The sequence below is a fragment of the Macaca nemestrina genome, chromosome 2 (genome assembly GCF_043159975.1).
Source record: "Macaca nemestrina isolate mMacNem1 chromosome 2, mMacNem.hap1, whole genome shotgun sequence".
NCBI lineage: Eukaryota > Metazoa > Chordata > Mammalia > Primates > Cercopithecidae > Macaca > Macaca nemestrina.
The window spans coordinates 153,026,972-153,046,125 of NC_092126.1; positions in this window are offsets into that span (position 1 = coordinate 153,026,972).

A 19,154-nucleotide genomic window follows, 5' to 3' on the forward strand; every position below is an offset into this window, starting at 1 on the left:
TACCAAAATGCTGTCTGGGCCAGACACAGTGGCTCACGCCTGTAATCCCAGCAGTTGGGAGGCGGGTGGATCACCTGAGGTCAGGCATTTGAGACCAGCCTGGCCAACGTGGTGAAACCCTGTCTCTACTAAAAATACAAAAATTAGCCAGGCGTGGTGGCACATACTTGTAATCCCAGCTATTCAGGAAGCTGAGGCAGTAGAATCACTTGAACCCGGGAGGCAGAGGTTGCAGTGAGCCAAGATCACACCATTGCACTTCAGCCTGGGCAACAGAGCGAGACTCTGTGTCCAAAAAAAAAAAAAAAAATTCTGCCCTCAAATCTTCTGGGGAGGCAGATGTTTAAACCAACAATTGCAGGCAGTAAGATTAGTGCTGATAGAATCATGCACATGCAGGATGCCATAGGAGCATGGGGAAGAGCACCCAAATATGGGAGAAAGGGGCAGACAGACATTGTAAACATTAATCCTGCAATAGAAGACAGAGCAAACCACGATTTCTCTTTTCTCTGGCCGGATTTAATTCTAAGGTCAGACGTGGTTCAGCTTGGTCATACCTGCTTATAATTATGACTCAAACCATTTTTCTACTCTTGGATCATTGGCCATTAATGATGAGGGGTCTCAAACAACATGTCTCAGTGGCACAGTAAAGCAGAAATTGGCTAAAAGCAAAGTTATTTTTATTTCTAGCTTCAGTCAGCACATAATGCTTAAAACCTAAAGAGAAAAGGAAAAGCACGTTACAATCGCTCCAACTTTATCAAGACAGGACTTAGAACCTGGCCTTCTCCACTATGGTCTTTCCATTTTGAAATGTAGAAAATCCAACTTGTGGATGGTTTGTCCGTAAATGAGCTGAATGTGTGTGTGTGTGTTCATTATCAAGCACAGTATGCTCACAAATGCACGGTACTTTAAGCCTTGTGCAAGAAAGATGCTTTCAGTAGACATATTTAAAAGGTTTTATTTTCCTTACTAATGGTACATGCCCCTGCAAGTTCATGGAGAAGAGAAAAACAAGTGTGGGTGAGCTGATGGAGGTTTCATCTTAGGTGAGGAGGCAGGAGAGACACCCTCCCTTTACTTGTGCTATCCCCACACTTTGTCCTTAAACTGTAGTGGTCCCAGGAGGTAACCTGTTTACAGCAGCCCGTTCACTATTGAAAAATGAACTCCCTCCTGCAGAATGTTAGAAGAAACAACCTCAAAGACCTCAAGCCACCTGTGGTTATTAGTGCATTGAACCTGCCTGCCTCCTACCTGTGTGAGCCTGTGGTGTGGGTGTGGTGCCAAGGCCTTGGCTCTGGGCAGTTTGTTGGCTCCTAGTGTTCACTACGGTGTGGTGTGACAGGCCATCTGGCCTCGCTCTGCCAGTCTGCAGTTCTCCCCAGCACTACATTCATTTTTAGTGGTTTCTGATAGTCACACTGAATTTCTGGACACTTTCTTCTCTTCATTCTTAGTTACATTTCTCCTTTTTCTCTGGGAACTGATAGTTTACACTAAAACTTTTGGCTATGAGGACTTGATTATACACATTTCTAAAACCCATGAACCTTAATATCTGACATTGTTACTCTCACATGCACATCCAACTACAACATACCAACCCACTTCATTTCCTAGCTGCTAAGATACAGGGGGAGGGACAATAAAAGGTTAACAGCAGAATAGCCACCTGTGTGTTAGGAAATGAAGGGAGGGGAGGCAATGTGTGAGTCCTTTTAGAGCTGGGACTCAATCCACAAGAAACAGCTCAAGCAGGACCCTGCCATGGTCCACATTGAGGTTTCCTCTGCAGGGGTGCTGTCCACTGTGGGATTATGCTGTGAGGGCCCCTGGGAGCCACGCCTTGGGCTTCTGAGTCTGCAGAGCACTCGGCTCCAGCCAGCTGGATGGCCGTGGTCACTGGAGCTGGTGACTGGTGGTTTCTGCAATGAGGTGTCAGATTAGCCTAAGGGGAGCCTCTCCAGCAGGTGTCATGCCTGGATCCCTGTCTTGGTGGTTTTATGAAAGAAGCTGATATGAATTGCCATTGCCTTCCACAAAGAAAAATGGACAAAATATGGGACCACATGTTTGAGATGAAATGTACCCAAAATGAAAAGTAACTTGAGTATCCCAAGTTAAACTTAATCGTTAGCTACAAATGGACGATTTTCAAATTTCAAATGTGATTTTTGAAGATTTGCCCAAACTAGACTACTATCCCTCTACACACTAAGAGGCAGAAAGTGGTTTCACACACCCTTTAATTTAATTTTGTGTATATTACTTAGTTAAACTGGGTGCGGTGAGGCACACCTGCAAACTCAACCACTAAGGAGACTGAGGCGGGAGGATTACTTGAGCCCAGGGGTTGGAGATCAGGCTGGGCAACATTAACAAGACCCTGTCTCAAATAATACTTAGCTATTGCCCATATTGCTTTTAGCCTGCTGCCAGGAGGCGAGGAATGTTCCATTGTTTGAACAGATGTCAGGTGTGAGTAATGCTCAGCTGTGTTCAATGTAGAAAATTAAAAGTTTCAGGAGTCATCCTGGCTAGATCAAGAAGCACAATTGATGTTTCTCTGTCACTCAGCTCTGCTGAACCACGTGGATTTCGTTCATGGGCAAGCTCCTCCCTGTAGCAGATGCAGACTTCCAGCCTACCTGCCCTCCAGCTGCAGTGGGCTCATCCTCCTTGCTTGGTCCCTGTGCCCAGCTGTGGGCTGGTTTTTACGGCCCTGAGAATGTGGGACTCTGATTGGTCAGGCCTTAGTCACACGTCCATTCCTGGAACTAAGAGCAAGGTTATCCCCACCTGAACTTTGTGGTCTGAGTGTAGAGGGAGGGGTTGTTCTCTAAAGGAAACCAGAGGGAAGGGGGAATGGAGCTGGACACAATGCCTATTACAGAGGAAAACTTTTAGTCTGCCCCAACTTATAGGAAAATAAATCCCTTTGGTACTTTGCTATTAGTAACAAATTTCTTAGAACACACCTCAGACTGACACTTTGACTTTAAGCTATTGCTCTGGAATCCAGGAGGTTCTGGAGCAACCTGTGTGGGGATCAGTATGGGTGGAACTCAGATTTGTTGGCTGACTGGGCCTGAGTCCTCTCGAGGGGTCTAGGTAGGAGATGGGCAACACAAGAGGGCTGTTAAGCTGGGGGTGGGTATCGGGGTCCTCAGAGCTTCCGGGGAGGGCAGGGTACTTGAACAGAGTGGACTGAAGAACACTAAGCTCCATGAGACAAATTGCTGCTTACAGACAGAGACCATATTCACAACCCCTGGCACAGGGCCTGGCCAAGAATTTGTCTTCAATAAATGTTGAATGAATATTTAAATGACAAGAAGACTAGTGCAACAGGGCTTTGTGATCAGCACTGTGGATGGAAGGTTCAAATGGGAGTTTGAAAGAAGGTGAACTTTGCACATTGTTTTCCAGACACTTGTGGTTTCCTTCCTACAAGAGGACAATGTTCCCCATTTTTTACCCTCGTGGCCATCCTCCCCAGTACCATTTACCTGAAAATATCAGTATTTGCCAACTCCAGATACCTAACTAGTTATTAATTTACATGGAAAACTAATACGAAGAAACAAGGAAGATAAGGCCAAATGCTTTAAATTCCTTTAGATGCATTGCCCAATTTTAATAAACCAGAGCGTGTAGGTTCTTATTTCCTTGGCTGCTTCTAGAAATATCCTGGGTGTGGAGGCAGCATGCCCCATTGCAGTTTCTGATATTGATTACTCCAGAGGAATGTTTTCTTGGTGCTCATCCCACCCACCTGCAGTGCTGCAGGGATCTGGGCTTGAGTGTTGACACAAGCCCCAGAGTGACCCTTAGTGAGGTGCAGAACTGACCATACAGGGTCTAGCAGTGCAGCGGGGTCAGAGAAACCTGGCTGTGAGTTCCTGCTGTGTCACGTACCAGCTAGGCAAATAGCTTCTGTCCTAAGGTCAGTTGTAAGGGCTGGAAAGTGGCCCTAGGAGCAGGCTAGGGTGGTGCTGGGATGTTACTGCCAAATCACTGACACCAGGGTCACAGGCACAGAGGTGGAAGGGGCACTGGGAGGCCACTCCTTCAGCTTATTCCAAATGTGCCTGCTCTTTCCTTTCCCAGATAGTTTTCAGGAGAATGATGAATTTGAAATAACTTGATTTGTTCCATTGAAAGTTATTTTCAGATGTCTGCTCTGTGCCAGGATCTGTCCACAGAGGCCTGAGCAAGACCAACTATGTGCACGATGCTAAGAGCTGGGAAGGACCTGAAGTGGGTGAGGAGATGGGAGGTGACATGGTGTTGTCAGGGGTGAGGGGGGATGGGGCTCAGGCAGAGGTCTGTCTCAGCAGAGAACATTTGAGTGGACATCTGAACAGCAGGAGGGAACAGGTCCCGAGGGGATTTGGCAAAACAGCATTCTTCCAGAAACTGGGGGCCGTGCAGAGGCTCTGAGATGAGGGTTTTCCTGGTGGAGGGTCGGCAAGGAGGCCAGTCAGCATGGGAAGAGTGAGCCAAAGTCTGAGACCTGGGAAGTCCAGGTATCTTTCAGAACCTTCATTTCACAGAAGGGGATGAAGAGCCCAAGAGTGAAATAGACTTGCCTGAGGCCACCGTGAGTCCAGGCTAATCTAGTTCTAAAGCCTAAATAAAGGCCACTGTGTGCCCCAGCTCCAGTGGTGCCGCTCATACTGTAGCCTCTGGAGCCGTGCAGTGTGCCGCTCCTGCAGCTACATGGTTCCCTTCTTCCGATCACAGGCCAGCATTTCACCATCCTTTCTCTTTTCGAAGGAAAGGTTCTTCCTTCTGAGTTCGCAGGTGCTATGGGGACCCTGCGTGAGCTGGTATTCAGGAGGGGGAAGACTGCTTCCCTCCCCTTGGCCAGGCCTCGTGGGAGGAGCACAGAGTTGGAAATCACACCCGCAAGATTCAGCTCGATCACTGTGTGCTCTGTGACTTTTGGCCAGCTCCTCACCCATTCTGGGCTTCCACTCCTCACACGAAGGGAAATGCAGGGGGTTGTTTTTACTCCTAAACCTGCATGTCTTAGTTGGCAACACCAGGTGGTGCTGTGCTCTTTTACTTTTCCACTTCAGTCCTCGCTTTGCAATCTACATGAACTAATACTGGCCAGCAAGCTCTCAGATCGTTTGTGGAACTCCAACCCTACAATAGCTACATAATATGTAGGCCCCAGGGAGAAAGTTGCAAGGGAAAATACCATTCTTGTGGTGCCCATATCCTGCTGAACTGAGATCACCAACAAAGCCGCACTCCAGGTGTGGTGTGTTTTGCTGCGCCGGCTCTGTGCACATGACTGAATGATGGGTGGAGAGAGCTTTCTTTGGGGCCTGAGCCCGGATTCTGCCATCCTGTTGAGCAGATCCCTTTTCCTGCTCATAGCCTTGGAGTCCTCATCTATACAGTGTCCTTTGAGCTTGAACAATGTGAGTTTCAGGAAAAGGGCTCAATCACTGCTATTGATTAAAAGAGCCTAGGTTTGGAGTTCTTGAAAAACTCTTGGTAGCAGTATCTGAAAGCCGACATTGGTGTGTGCTAGGGAAAGCGAACAGATTTGGAGTGAAAAAGCCATGCGTGTGAACGTTAGCACTGCTGCTTCCCAACTGAATAACAGACTCCACCTCTCTGACTCTTAGTTTCCTCCTCTGGAAATGAGGATAGTGACAGTGCCCCTCAGGAAGAAGGGCTGAGGATGAAAAGATGTCCATCAAGGATGGAGCTCAGGTCCTGCTGTGGAGTTGGAGCTCAGGGCATCTTTGATTCCCTTAATTGGGAATTGGGCCAGCAGCTCTCAATAAGATGCTTCTTGTCTCCTCCTGAATGCCTTTCTGAAAAGACCACCCATAAATATTTATCTGTCTTTATAACAAGGATCCAATCTATTCTTCATGAATCCATAGTTTCTGCCTTGCTGAGTCTACTACAACATTTTTTTAAAAAGTTTTCTTCCATCTCTCCTTGCATTGTTTTTCCTGTATGACTTTTCCAGGCTGAGTTCTGCTAGAAACTGGGTTGGCTAACAGCTGGTCATGATAAGGGTTTGGGAATCAGATGAGGGGACAGGGGAGCTTCCCCTTTGCAGGGTCCTCTGCCCTCCCACTCTGTGGTTCTCAGCAATGTCTTTCTCAGTTCAGCTTCAAGGTAGAAGAGAAATGGATGAAACCAGCTCCATGAACAAGGTCACCCCAACAACATCACGAGACAATGACATCACTGTCAGCTTCTGCTCAGGAAAAACCTGGGACTTGAATAACCAAGGGAAAGGGCAGGTCATCCTCATGGCAGATTGACAGAGCTAGTTGCAGACCTCCCCGCCAGATATCAGGGCCTGGGAGTATGGCTAAAAATGACCCAGGGACCACACCTGCCTCTGGTCAGTTGCCCCCGGCAGCCTTACCACCCTCGTATGCTCAGAACAACGGAATATCACCAGTGGGCTGTTGTATTTCCCCTTTCCTAGAAGAAAGGTTACCAACTGCCAGAATCAAAATAGAACATGAACTGTGTCACTGGAATCCTGTCCAATCCAAGCACACTGATATTGTGCAATGCCCTTTGGAAGATAAAGCAGATAAGCAAAATCTCCAAGTTATTATCACACTGTTGGACCTGGCATTGCAGAAGGCCTCTAGCCGGCCTCTTCTAGGCTTGTCATGTTTCTGCAACACTGTGTGTCGAGTGCTTTTGTGCTCTAGAAGGACACTATTTCATAGGTGAAACCAGGCGCAAAGCCTCACAGAAAGAATTATTTTGTTAAAGTGAATCGTTGTCCCCAACTTTTTCCATTTCCCAAGCTCGTACTTTTATACATTCTTTCTTTTTTTCAGGCTTGGCTTAAATTCTTTACTATTATTTTATTTATTTATTTTTATTTTTTTGAGACGAAGTCTCCCTCATATCCCCCAGGCTGGAGTGCAGTGGCGCAATCTCAGCTCACTGCTGCAACCTCCGCCTCCCAGGTTCAAGCAATTATCCTGCTTCAGCTTCCCGAGTAGCTGGGATTACAGGCGCCTGCCACCATGCCCGGCTAATTTTTTTTTTTTTTTTTTTTTTTTTTTTGAGACGTAGTCTCCCTCTGTCACTCAGGCTAGAGTGCAGTGGCGCAATCTCGGCTCACTTCAACCTCCGCCTGGCAGGTTCAAACAATTCTCCTGCCCCAGCCTCCCAAGTAGCTGAGACTACAGGCGTGTGCCACCATGCCTGGCTAATTTTTTTTTTTTTTTTTTTTTTTTTGGTATTTTTAGTAGAAACGGGGTTTCACCATGCTGGCCAGGCTGGTCTCAAACTCCTGACCTCGTGATCCACCCACCACAGCTTCCCAAAGTGCTGGGATTACAGGCATGATCTACCGCGCCCGGCAATTTTTGTATTTTTAGTAGAGACGGGGTTTCTCCATGTTGGCCAGGCTGGTCTCGAACTCCTGACCTCAGGTGATCCACCTGCCTCAGTCTCCCAAAGTGCTGGGATTACAGGCATGAGCCACCGCGCCCTGCCAAATTCTTTATTATTCTTAATGGTATGACATAGTTTTCCATATGGTAATGAAATACCCATGCTGACTTTCCTGAAGAACAAGGAAAAATGAACAAATTGGAGAACACAGTTCTTGGCAGGCTTATCTTCATATACATGATGAATATCATCAGCCTTTACTGAAGCTTTAAAATCCTCTTGGTCTAAGTTACTTTTCCTTGAAGGATCATTCCTGCCCCTTGACATCTTTGAGAATTGTTCAACATGTAAATGATGTGCATCATTTGATCAACTTACATTTTAGCTTCTTTATACTATCAGCATATTTTTTTCTGTCACTTTCGTGTTAGTGAAGTATAGTAGATATTTGTAAAAGTATTGTGACTATATATTTTTTAATTTTTATTTTTGATTATAGTAAAAAATGCATAACATAAAATTTACCATCTTAACCATTTTATAAGTGTGCAGTTCAGTACTGTTAAGTATATTCACAGTTGTGCAACATATATGAAGTTTTCTTAAAGCAAAGCACTCCTGAATGTCCCTCATCTGCAAGTCCTTCTCCCATGATGTAATACTTTATTACTGTGCCTAAACTTACCCTTCAGGGATTTCAAAGCCTTGGACAGTAACTCTGAACAAAATCCATGGGCAAGATTTAAAGTATGGGGAGCACTTAGAGAAGGCTGTGAAGCTATTTCATCCTTTACTCATCACAAGCCAAACTGCTCTGGGTAGAAAGCGCTTGACTGACAGGAGGAGAGCTGGCCTTGAAACTGCTGGATGAAGGCCCTGGTGAAGGCCTTCAGATCACATCACCCTGTGTAAAGCCCTTGGTGGCTGCCTGTCTCACCAGAGTAACACCCACAATCCTGACCCATCTCTCCGCCTCCTGATCCAATCCGCCCTGGCCTCTCTGGCCTCAACTCCTTCTGTCCAGCCACTCTGGCCTCCTTGCCATTCCTTGAAAATATTGAGCTAATTTCTTCCTAAAGGCCTTTGCATTTGCTCCTACCTCTTCCTAGAACAATCTTTTCAAATCATGTTGAGCAACAGAACCACTCATGGAGGTCATAAAACTCTCAAAGCCCAGGCCACATCTTACACCAGTTAAATTATCTCTGGAGCCTTAAAGATCCATTTTTAAAACAAAAACAGAAACAAAACCTCCCCAAGAATTCCAATGTGTAGTCACTTTTAAGAACCAGTGTCCTAGATCTTGTGGTTCCCAAGGTGTGGTCTCAGATCAGCAAGACCAGGATCACCTGGGAACTAGTTAGAAATGCAGATTCTCAGGTCCTAGCCCAAGGTTATTGAACTGGAAACTTTAGGAGTAGGGCCCAGGAATATGTATTTTACCAAGCCCTCCAGGTGACTCCCAAGCACACCAACTTTTGAGAACCATTGTCCTACATACTTGGTGCTCAAGATGAGCCTTGTGGACCAGTATCATCTGCACGCCCTGGAAGCTTGTGAGACAGGCAGAGTCTTCAATGCACCCCCACGGGCAGATCTGACCCAGTGAATGAGGATCTGCACTTCACCAATATTCCTAGTCACTCATATGCACATCAGAGTTCAAGGAGCTTTCTAGCTCTGTCCCCAGAGAGATCCTGGAAGTGGTAACACACCTGGCGGCAGGAACCCACCCAGCCCCCAGATCTTGGATTCTAAATATCTTTTAACACCAAAAGAACCAGGCTCATTGGAGAAAGGGCTGATTCCAGGGCTGGGGCAGGGAAAGTACCAGAGGAGCCCAAAACATCTTATTGTGCCAGAAGGCAAGGAAATGACTGAAGAATGGTGGGGCTATGTCAGAAAGACACAGAACCCAGTCTGAAGGGCTCTCATTGGTCAAATCTGAGGTGGTCTGATAGCAGTAGATTATAACCTAGTGAATAAAATAAAAAGCCATGAGTTCATAGTTATGTAAAGAATTATATGATTATATAAATAAATGGGTAGGGTCAGGCATGGCGGCTCATGTCTGAAATCCCAGTACTTTGGGAGGCTGAGGCTGGAGGATCGCTTGAGCCCAGGAGTTTGAGACCAGCCTGGGCAACATAGTGTGATACTGTCTCTACAAAAACTCAAAAAATTAGCTGGGCGTGGTGGTACGCTTGTAGTTCCAGCTACTCAGGAGGCTGAGGTGGGAGGATCCCTTGAGTCCAGGAGGTCAAGGCTGCAGGGTACTGTGATTGCACCACTGCCCTCTAACTTGGATGACAGAGCAAGATACTGTGTCAAAAAAATAAATATAAATAAATACATACATAAATAAAGTAAATGGGAGAGAAGGAAAAGCTCTTCCTTACAGTACAATGGCAACTAATAAGTTGTAGAAGATGGAGTATGCTAAAATTATTGAGGATCAGAGCACTTATATTCTAAAAGTGCCTACCCACAAATTACTCGTTTATTAAAAAGGGGGAAAAGGCAATTTTTTCATGGAGAAACCTGGAGGAGACCACCTAAACCAATTAACCAACGTTAATGTCCCCAACATAGGGACAAACAGCACCACGTGCCTCCTGCTGTGATACACTGAGGGGGACACAACGTCACTTCTGTGGTGTTCCTGCCACAAAGGTGTTACCTGAATCTAATCCTCAGGAAATATCAGCAAACCCAAATGAAAGGACGTCCCACAGAATAACTGGCCTGCACTCTTTTAAAAATGTCAGGGTCAAGAAAGACAAAGAATGGCTAAGGAACTGTTCCAGACTAAAGAAAACTAAAGAAACATGAGGTCTCAGTGTAATATGTGACCCTTAGCCTGGAAAAATATGTGCAATTTAAAAAGGTTATTGTTGGAGCAATTGATACCATTTAACCATGCGCTGTAGATTAGATATGGACTGTGGTTATGTAAGCGAATGTTCTTATTCTTAGGAAGCACACACTGAAGTATAGAGTGAAAGGGCAGTATGTTCGCACTGTGCACTCTCAAATGTTTCTGTGAAAAGTGTGTGTGTGTGCGCGTGTATGTGTGATGTGTATATTGTATATTTAGAGAGAGAGGACAGAGAATGAGGCAAAACATAAACAATTAGTGATGAGAGTTCCTTGTACTATGCTTGGAATTTTCCTGTACATCTGAAATTATGTCAAAATAAAAGTCATGTCCCCCCTTCCTGCAAAAAAGACCAATGAGAGCAAACACCCGAAAGGCAGTGTTCTAGAACACTCTTGCTCCTGAGTTTGGTACGACTCTCTCCCTCTGGTCATTCAGGTCCACTTTTATATCCTATACCTCCTCTACAGGGAGGCACACCTAGTTCCCCCATCCAGTGTAACCCCCCATTCCCAGCCCCCCTCCATTACACTCCCCTGTGTTCTTGCTCGCCATAGCACTGTGTTAGTATGTGACACAATTCTTGTTTATATATTTGTCTACTCATTTACTGTCTCCTCCCACTAGAATGTAAGCTTCATAAGCATGGAGACTTTCTGTCTTGATAGTCCCCTCTATGTGAAATGAATGAATGCACAAATGAACAAATCTACAGATCTGAGGCTCTGTTTGCTCATCTGCAGAACAAGGGGCTCTTCGGTGCAACATCTGGATCCTTTCCCCGTGCTGACACTGAAGGAAGGCATCTGGCAATGGAAGAGCTACTGTGTCATGCACATCTAAAACACTCTAGGCTTTTATTTACAATTTCCCATTTAATCCTCACCACGATCCAGCAACAGCAGTGAGAGTATCCTTATTCCGTTCCTTCATGTAGCAGAAACGTGTCAAATGCCTGTTATCTGCTAGGCACTTAAGAAGACAGTGCTGAGCACCACAGGTACAGCCCCACCCCCACGGAGTCTGCCGGGTGAGCAGGACTGGCTGAGAAAACCGAGACTCAGAAAGCTTGCCCAACTTGCTGAAGTGATGCAGCAAGGACATGGCAGAGCTGGGAAGCCTATGCTATCTCCACTGCTGATAACAAGGGGAGTAAAGGAGAGAAGTTGCTGAGTTGGCCACTCCTCAGGTGGCTCCCTCGGAGCTGCCACGCCCACCTGTGTCCATGGCCTCAACACAGCAGCAAAACAGAACACGCTGTAGCTCAGCCATTTCCGGTTGTGTTTTTTTTTATTCCATGGCCTCTCGATTGTTTTATCTCTTTTTTATTATTTATCATTTTTATTATTTTATCATTCATTCTTTATCTCATTTATCTGTTTTATTATTATTTCACAGCCTCTTGGAGGGGACAAAGGGCTCTGTGGGGGTGAGAAAATGTGAGATTCGAATGACACACCAAAAGGATTTATGTCTGCTCCAACACACGAGCCTGGAGAAGAGGGAAGGAGGGTATTATATGTTTGAGGACACATCATCTGTATTTCAGAATATAACTTTCAACAAGAAGGGTTGCATGCACCATAAGCTTACACTTCCCATAAGCAAGAAGGCTGTCTGTTTCACTGGGCAAAGGTTGTGTTCAATTCAACCTGAGAAGTAATCTAAGTCAGAGATGAGATCAAATAACCTTGACAGAAAAAGCAAAACAAAGTAACAAAATAAAAACCCACTTCAAAAATATTTAATGAAGACGCTGAGCATGAAGAATTAAAACAATGTAAGGGAGTTGGGGGTGGGAGGCCAGGACTTCTGAAAAGATGTTTCTTTTTTTTTTCAACTCGTTGATCCTTTCCCTACTTGAAAGCTTTCTCTGCCAGTTACTCACTCAACTAATCGCCAGGTCCTGTTTCCCTGTTTATAATCTTGAGCCTGAAGAAGGCTTCTGTAAAGGCCACAGTAAATTTCCCTGACTAGCAAGACAAACATTTATCCTAGGGGCTGAATTACTATGCTGGGAAGTCTTAGATTCCTGGGATTTAGTGCATGCTTGTGCCTCACAAGCGTGACCTTCACTTCTCTGTGCCTCAGTTTCTGAAGCTGCACAATGAAAACAATGTTCCCCACTGAGTCATGTCCTAGGATGGTTCTGAGCTCCCCATTGGAAGGTGGAAGAGGGTATTTGGCAGAGGGTATGATTTATCCGTGCCTCTACATGCTTCTCCTCCTTCTTCTGGAAGCTGGCTCATTATGTCGGGAATTGAAATGCATTCTCTGTGGGCATCTGAAGTAGATTCCTTACGGGAATGTTTAGTGGGTGGGTGAATAAAAGAGACACATTAACAAAGTTGTGTTATTCTAGAGAAAAAAAATGTCATATCTTCATTTTTTTGTGACCACAAAGTGCAGAGTTGAGGAGGGGGTGGACAAGAAAACAGTATTGTTCTCTAGAGCTATTGTTCCCAGACGGCTTGCCCATGATAGAAGCTTTTCTGTCGCTGTTGAATGTCATTTTTCCAAGAAAGCCAGTCAGCTAACTGGCAACTATGTGGGTGATGATATGCCCCACCTTTCTCTTCAGTGAGTTCCCCTTCCTTGGAAGTAAGAATAGACTGAATAAACCCTCGTCAAAAGGTGGGGTAGAGAAAGTTCAATCAGTAGAGGGGTTCAACTAAGTACCACTCATTTTCCTCCAACCCTAAGATTCAGAGCTTCTAGTCCCTTTTGGTGCCACATCCTCTTCTGAATTGACAATCCAAGCTGTGCAGCAGTGTGCAGGGACAAAGGGCTCTGCGGGGTGAGAAAATGTGAGATCGGAATGACACACCAAAAGGATTTATGTCTGCTCCAGCACAGGAGCCAGGAGAACAGGGAGGACGGCTATCATATGTTTGAGGACACATCATATGTATTTGAGAATATAACTTTCAACAGCAAGGATTGCATGGACCATGGACTCTGTAGCCTGAAAAGAATCCTGGAAGCCCCTGGAATCCCTCTGAATTCCTTCAGCCACAGGAAGCTCTGTTACTGAGGAGAGACTGGAGGAACCCAAGCACCAAAAACCCAGAGAGGGTGAGCATAGTGGTGGAAATTGGGGATGGTATCAGCTTAGCCAGGCCCTCATTGTATAGTAAATTACAACCACAATAATAACAGCTCCCCAGCCTTAATCCTTTTCTGTGTGCAGGTGTGATGCATGGCTTGCTTCATTTACCTCAACAATTCTTCAAGGGAGATGCTACAGGCCTATTTTGCAGATGAAGGAACTGAGGCTTCAGTTTCACTAGAGAGAGAAAGTGAGTTGCCTTGCAAATGGCAGAACCAGGATTCACACTCAAGCCAATCCGACTCAAGACCCATGTTCCTTCCAGTGTGTCAATAGTCTTGATTTAAAGGTGGGAATTATAAACCCCACTTCTGTGCAGACAGAAAAACTGAGCTCATACAGTGGAGATAACACTGAACAAACTGAGGTTTGACTGGTTCCACATTTCTGCCAGGCGTTTTGTGTGAGGAGCAGTTGGACCTTGCAGAATGATGAAACTGGGGGACTGACCACAGGGTGGCCTGATCAAACCCCTTCTGTCTACAGAGGGAGAATTGGACTCAGGACAGAGGTAAGCAGCTCATGGCAGGAGGCAAGAGAGCAGCAGGCCAAGCACAGAGCCCCTGTCTTCAGCCTCCCAGGGGTGTGACTGAGCTGCTCTGGGCTATAGTGGGAACAGGTCTGTCCCACCTGCCTCCTGATTGCCTCTGTGTGCCTGGCAGGGATGCCTGCCCCAGGCTGGGATGGAGGCATGTCTACAACCTTGGAGGGGACCCAGGAGGCCGGGGCAGGTGGGGTTGACCTTGTGATTGGGAATTTGTCTCTGTGTGAAAACACAGCCAACTGGACAGGGGCCTGGGGCCTACGGGTCAGCAGCCCAGCACCTGTCTATGCTGGTGAACCTGGGAGAGAGGGGGGGGTCAGGTGAGGTGCAGAGAGCAAAAGCAGGGCTTTATTCATGGAGGCATACTGTTGTTCTCAGATGCCCCTGCTCATCCGATACCTCCCTTAAAGGCTCAGCCTTTGGAGAGAAACCCCCTGAAACCATCTAAACTCCCTTTTCCTCCTCTGGCTGCGAGAGTCAGAATTCTGACTACCATTGCTAGAAGGCTGGTTATGTGCCAGGCCCTGGGCCCGACACGCTACAAATAAGATCTGACGTTTAGCTTTCCCAACAATCCTGTGACCATGCTGTAACGAGCTAAGGCTCAGAGAGATCAGGTGACCTGCCTAAGCTCACACAGCTGATGAGCAACATAGCCAGGGTGGCAGCTCTATTAGGATAGAGATTTTTTTTTTTTTTAATTTTAGACAAGGTCGAGCTCTGTGGCCCAGGCTAAAGTGCAGTGGCACCACCACAGCTCACTGTAGCCTCAACCTCCTGGGCTTAAGCAAGCTTCACACCTCAGCCTCAACTTCCCGAGTAGCTAGGACTACAGGTATGAACCAACACATCTGGCTAATTTTTAAAATTTTTTGTAGAGATGGGAGTTCACTATGTTGCCCAGGCTGGTCTTGAACTCCCGGACTCAAGTGGTCCTCCCACCTCAGCCTCCCAAAGTGCTAGGATTACAGGTATGAGCCACTGCACCCAGCTGGGATTTCTCACTCTTTTTTGCTGCTGTATTCCCAGTGGTAGACACATAGTGGCCACTGGAATATACATTTGTTGAATAAATGTCTGACTCCAAAGCCACATCCTTTGCCCTATACCCCTCTGCTTCCTGGGAACTCTCATGGTGGGAAAACTCAATTTTGAGTAAAAATTGACTTGGAGGACTTCAATCAAGAGTGAATTCATTAATTTCTCTTTTATGGGTACTTTCTGTACTCACCAAAATACAACAATGAAGAAAACTCCCCAAATAGAGTGTCAATGACATTATGCACATTTTTACAATTAGCAATCAGGGCTGCTGTGGAATTGGTTTCTTCCTCAGGAGGATTCACAGAGATGCTTGTTAGCTCATTTTGCTTTTTGGCTTTCCTGCGGACAACATGGACAGCAACAGACCTTTGTTTTTCTGTGTTCGGTCCTTCTCCAAAAGTTCAAAGCCTTTTTGATTTTGCAACACAGAGTCTCTAAGGCACTTTCCTTAAGCCATGAGTTTCTGACTTTATATTCAACCCAGGCTTTGGGGGTGTGGAAAGGGTCATCTGTATATCCTCAGATTTCCAAAAAAGGAATCATGAGGTTGGCTTACTGCATAGCACCCTGTTGCCCAGCAAGGCCCAAGTCCATTAAATGTTCTGTTTGTTGGGTCATTACCACCCATGCCACACAGCAACTACAATTCTACAATTACAACCGAACTTCATCTAACTTTACTGACCATGATTTTTGTGGTTGTTCATCATTCAGGATATAGTTCAGCATCTCACAGAGCCCTAAGTCAGAATAATGCACTTTGAGTTGTAACTTCTCAGAGCTGAAAGGGATCCTTTCACCACATCTAACTTTTCCCAAAGTCTGTTTCACACCACACAGCCCCAGGATACTGTACCCAGGAAGGTTTCCTTTGTTGCGGAAGTGTGGGAACTGCTATGTGGTCTACCTCCCTGTTAGGACCCACAATGCGTCAGAGCAGACTGAGGTGTCCAAGTCCTGCAGGAAATATACTTTTGTTTAACTGTGTTCTACACTGTGTTCCCAAAATTACTGGCCCAGGACGGGGAAGCCTTCTATTTTTTCTTTCTTTTTCGATTTATTTTTTTTTCAATTTATGGAAAATTATTTGGGAAATAAAACTTTCATCAGACCCCACCCCTCCACTTCCCAATTTTACAGCTGTCGAAAGTGATGATCAGAGGAGGAAAGGGAAGAAATTGGCCTGAAGCTGTCCATAGGTCAGGCCTGGGACATGTGTCTTAACTCCATGTTCACGATTCCTCTCAGCCATACCTCCCAGGTAGGACTGCCAAATGGTTGTTAACAGAGATGGCAGGAGAGTAACGTGCAGATTGACCCAGGTTTTATCGCACCAGGTTTTGCTGATTCTGAAGCTGAGTGTGCTGAAAAAGATAACTGTGGAGCAAGCTCACTTCAAGTCATCCCAGGTGACTGTTTTCACACCTGCCTTTGAGAGCAGAGGGGCTGAACACGGCCACCCTCCCTCTTCTCCAGCTGTAGATGACTCCTTATAAAGAAGACTTGGGGTTGCTGGAAGATGGGAAGGCGGGAAGGGCAGGTGGTCAGGGATGAGAAGGCCATCACACATCGGCCCGCTGGAGTGGCTGCTTGACTACAGTGATGGTGGCCCCTCACTGAATGGGACAGGATACTGCAGCGGTGAAACTCCAGGCTTAAATCCTGGCCCAACAGAACAACTGCATGACCGTAGATAAGCAACTTAATCTGTCAGGGCCCCAGCTTCCTACTGTGAAAATGGGATAATAATGGCACCTACATTTTCCTGGCACTGCTCTCTCAGAGAAGTGTATGCCATGATTTCTTCATAGGGAACATGGGGTAATAAATACAAAGTTCCTCACATAGAAGGAGGTTTTCTAAAAGACACTCAGAGGCTCACCCAGTGCCTCCCTCTCATAAACCTGAAGTGGCGGCGGGGGCGATTGGAGCAGGTAGCCCAGGAGGTCCTTTAGGCCAGCATGAACCAGGAAGAGCAGAGAAAGGGGTAATAACTTGGGTAAAGATAAGGGAGAGATGCTCAGTCCACAATGATGAAGGGCATTTTTAAATTTTTTTCAGGCAGGGTCTCTCGCTCTGTCACCCAGGCTGGAATGCAACAAAGCAATGACGGCTCACTGCAACCTTGACCTCCTGAGCTTGAGCAATCCTCCAGTTTCAGCATCACAAGCAGCTGGGCCTACGAATGTGTGCTACCACACCTGGCTAATTGTGTGTGTGTGTGTGTGTGTGTGTGTACTTTTTGTAGAGACGGGCCTCACGATGTTGCCCAAGCTGGTCTCAAACCCCTGGCCTCAAAAGCAATCCTCCCTCCTCAGCATCTCAAAGTGCTCAGATTACAGGTGTGAGCCACTGCACTGGGCCAAGGGCATAATTTTTAATGAAAATTGAGGCAAAGAACAATTATGGGAGACAAATAGATGACAGTATCAAGGACTTTTTCATTAGCAATTAACAACAACAAAATAAAACCTCAAACTGGCTTAAGAAAAAAAAAAAAAAAAAAGAGCAGCAGGAGCTGATTGTAGACATGGCTGCATTTGGGAGTTCAGGCCATGCCACCAAGAATCAGTCTTGCCCTGTCCCTTGGCTCTGCTCACCCTGCTATTGGCTCTGTTCTCAGTCAGACGCTCCCCTCGTTCCCCTCCTGGTGACAGGATGGCGCAGCAGCCCCTAGTGGACATCTGCAGCTCAGTCACCCACCTCATTCCCAAAACGCCAACCGAAGCCCCAGGATTCATTATGGTTGGCCCAGCCCAGGTCATGTGCCCCTTCCAATTACTGGCACTGATTGGCCAGTTCTGGAGATGAAGCAGACAGGGGGCTGGGACCCTGGTCTCCTGCGTTCTTTCAGTTTCCTGACTCTTGTCCGTTCGTCTTCTGTTGGCCCACTGCTCCCCAGGCTCTCAAAACCACACCTCAGTTAGGCCTCTGGCAAGAAATGGCTACCTCCTCTACAGGGGCCTTTTGCGTTGACTTGAACTCTTACGTTGCCTTCAAGGCAGATTCAGGAAATGTCAGCTCAGATAGAGGGAGACAGAGTCGTGTGTGATGCTGGGATGGCCTAGGAGTTTTCATCTGATGTGCCAGTTACGGTTAACAGCAGCTGCCCGAGGGCTATTTTGCAGATGATGTTAAAGCTAAGTCCAGACTCAGAGGGAAAAGAAGCTGTGATTGATTAATAATGTCTGCCAGGAGCCCTGGAGCAGTCAGTGGTGGCCGACTTGTGGTGTATCTTCCAAACTTCATTGCAGAAAGAGCATGGATCACGGAAAGCAGCAGCCCTGTTCACAGACACCTCCGCCTCTCAGCTCTGCAATCACACGCTAGTTACTTAGCTTTACAGGAAACAATTCTCCCATTTGCACATGAGGACGTGTATCCCAAAGAGTTGCTGAAAGAATCAATAGAGACAGTATACGTAAACTGGTCACCATCCTGCACCAAAAACAGAGGCTTTGGCTTTTAACAGAGGTGGAAAGTCATGCTGTTTTTCCAGAGGCCCCATCCCAAAAGTGCTTGTATGGCCTAGGACATCTCAGGAAAATTTTCTTTTTTCTTTTTTTTTAAGATGGACTCTCGCTCTGTCACCCAGGCTGGAGGGCAGTGGCTCGATCTCGGCTCACTGCACGCTCCACCTCCCGGTTCACGCCAATTTCCTGCCTCAGTCTCCCGAGTAGCTGGGACTACAGGCGCCCGCCACCACCCCCAGCTAATTTTTTGAAATTTTTTTTAGTAGAGACGGGGTTTCACTGTGTTAGCCAGGATGAGTCTCGATCTTCTGACCTCATGATCCGCCCTCCTCGGCCTCCCAAAGTGCTGGGATTACAGGCGTAAACCACCGCACCCAGCCAGGAAATTTTTCTTGAGTTCGAACTTCTTTTTTTGAAATATGTGCTGTTGACACCTGGCCTTATCCCTTCAGGCCTTCACAGTTCAGGCCATATAGGCCCTCCTTCTCCTTCTGGTTGACTTTCCCACCAACAGTGCATTGACCAGCACCACCATCTAAGAACTCACAAAGGGACTGATTTACCTTCCTAGGATTCCATATCACCTCTTCTTACACCAAGGGACCCACTGCATGGCAAAAGGTGTATGAAAATGGGCACATAGCCACAGAACAGACAGGTTTTTCCAAGGAAGGCATCACCAGAAGCTGCTTG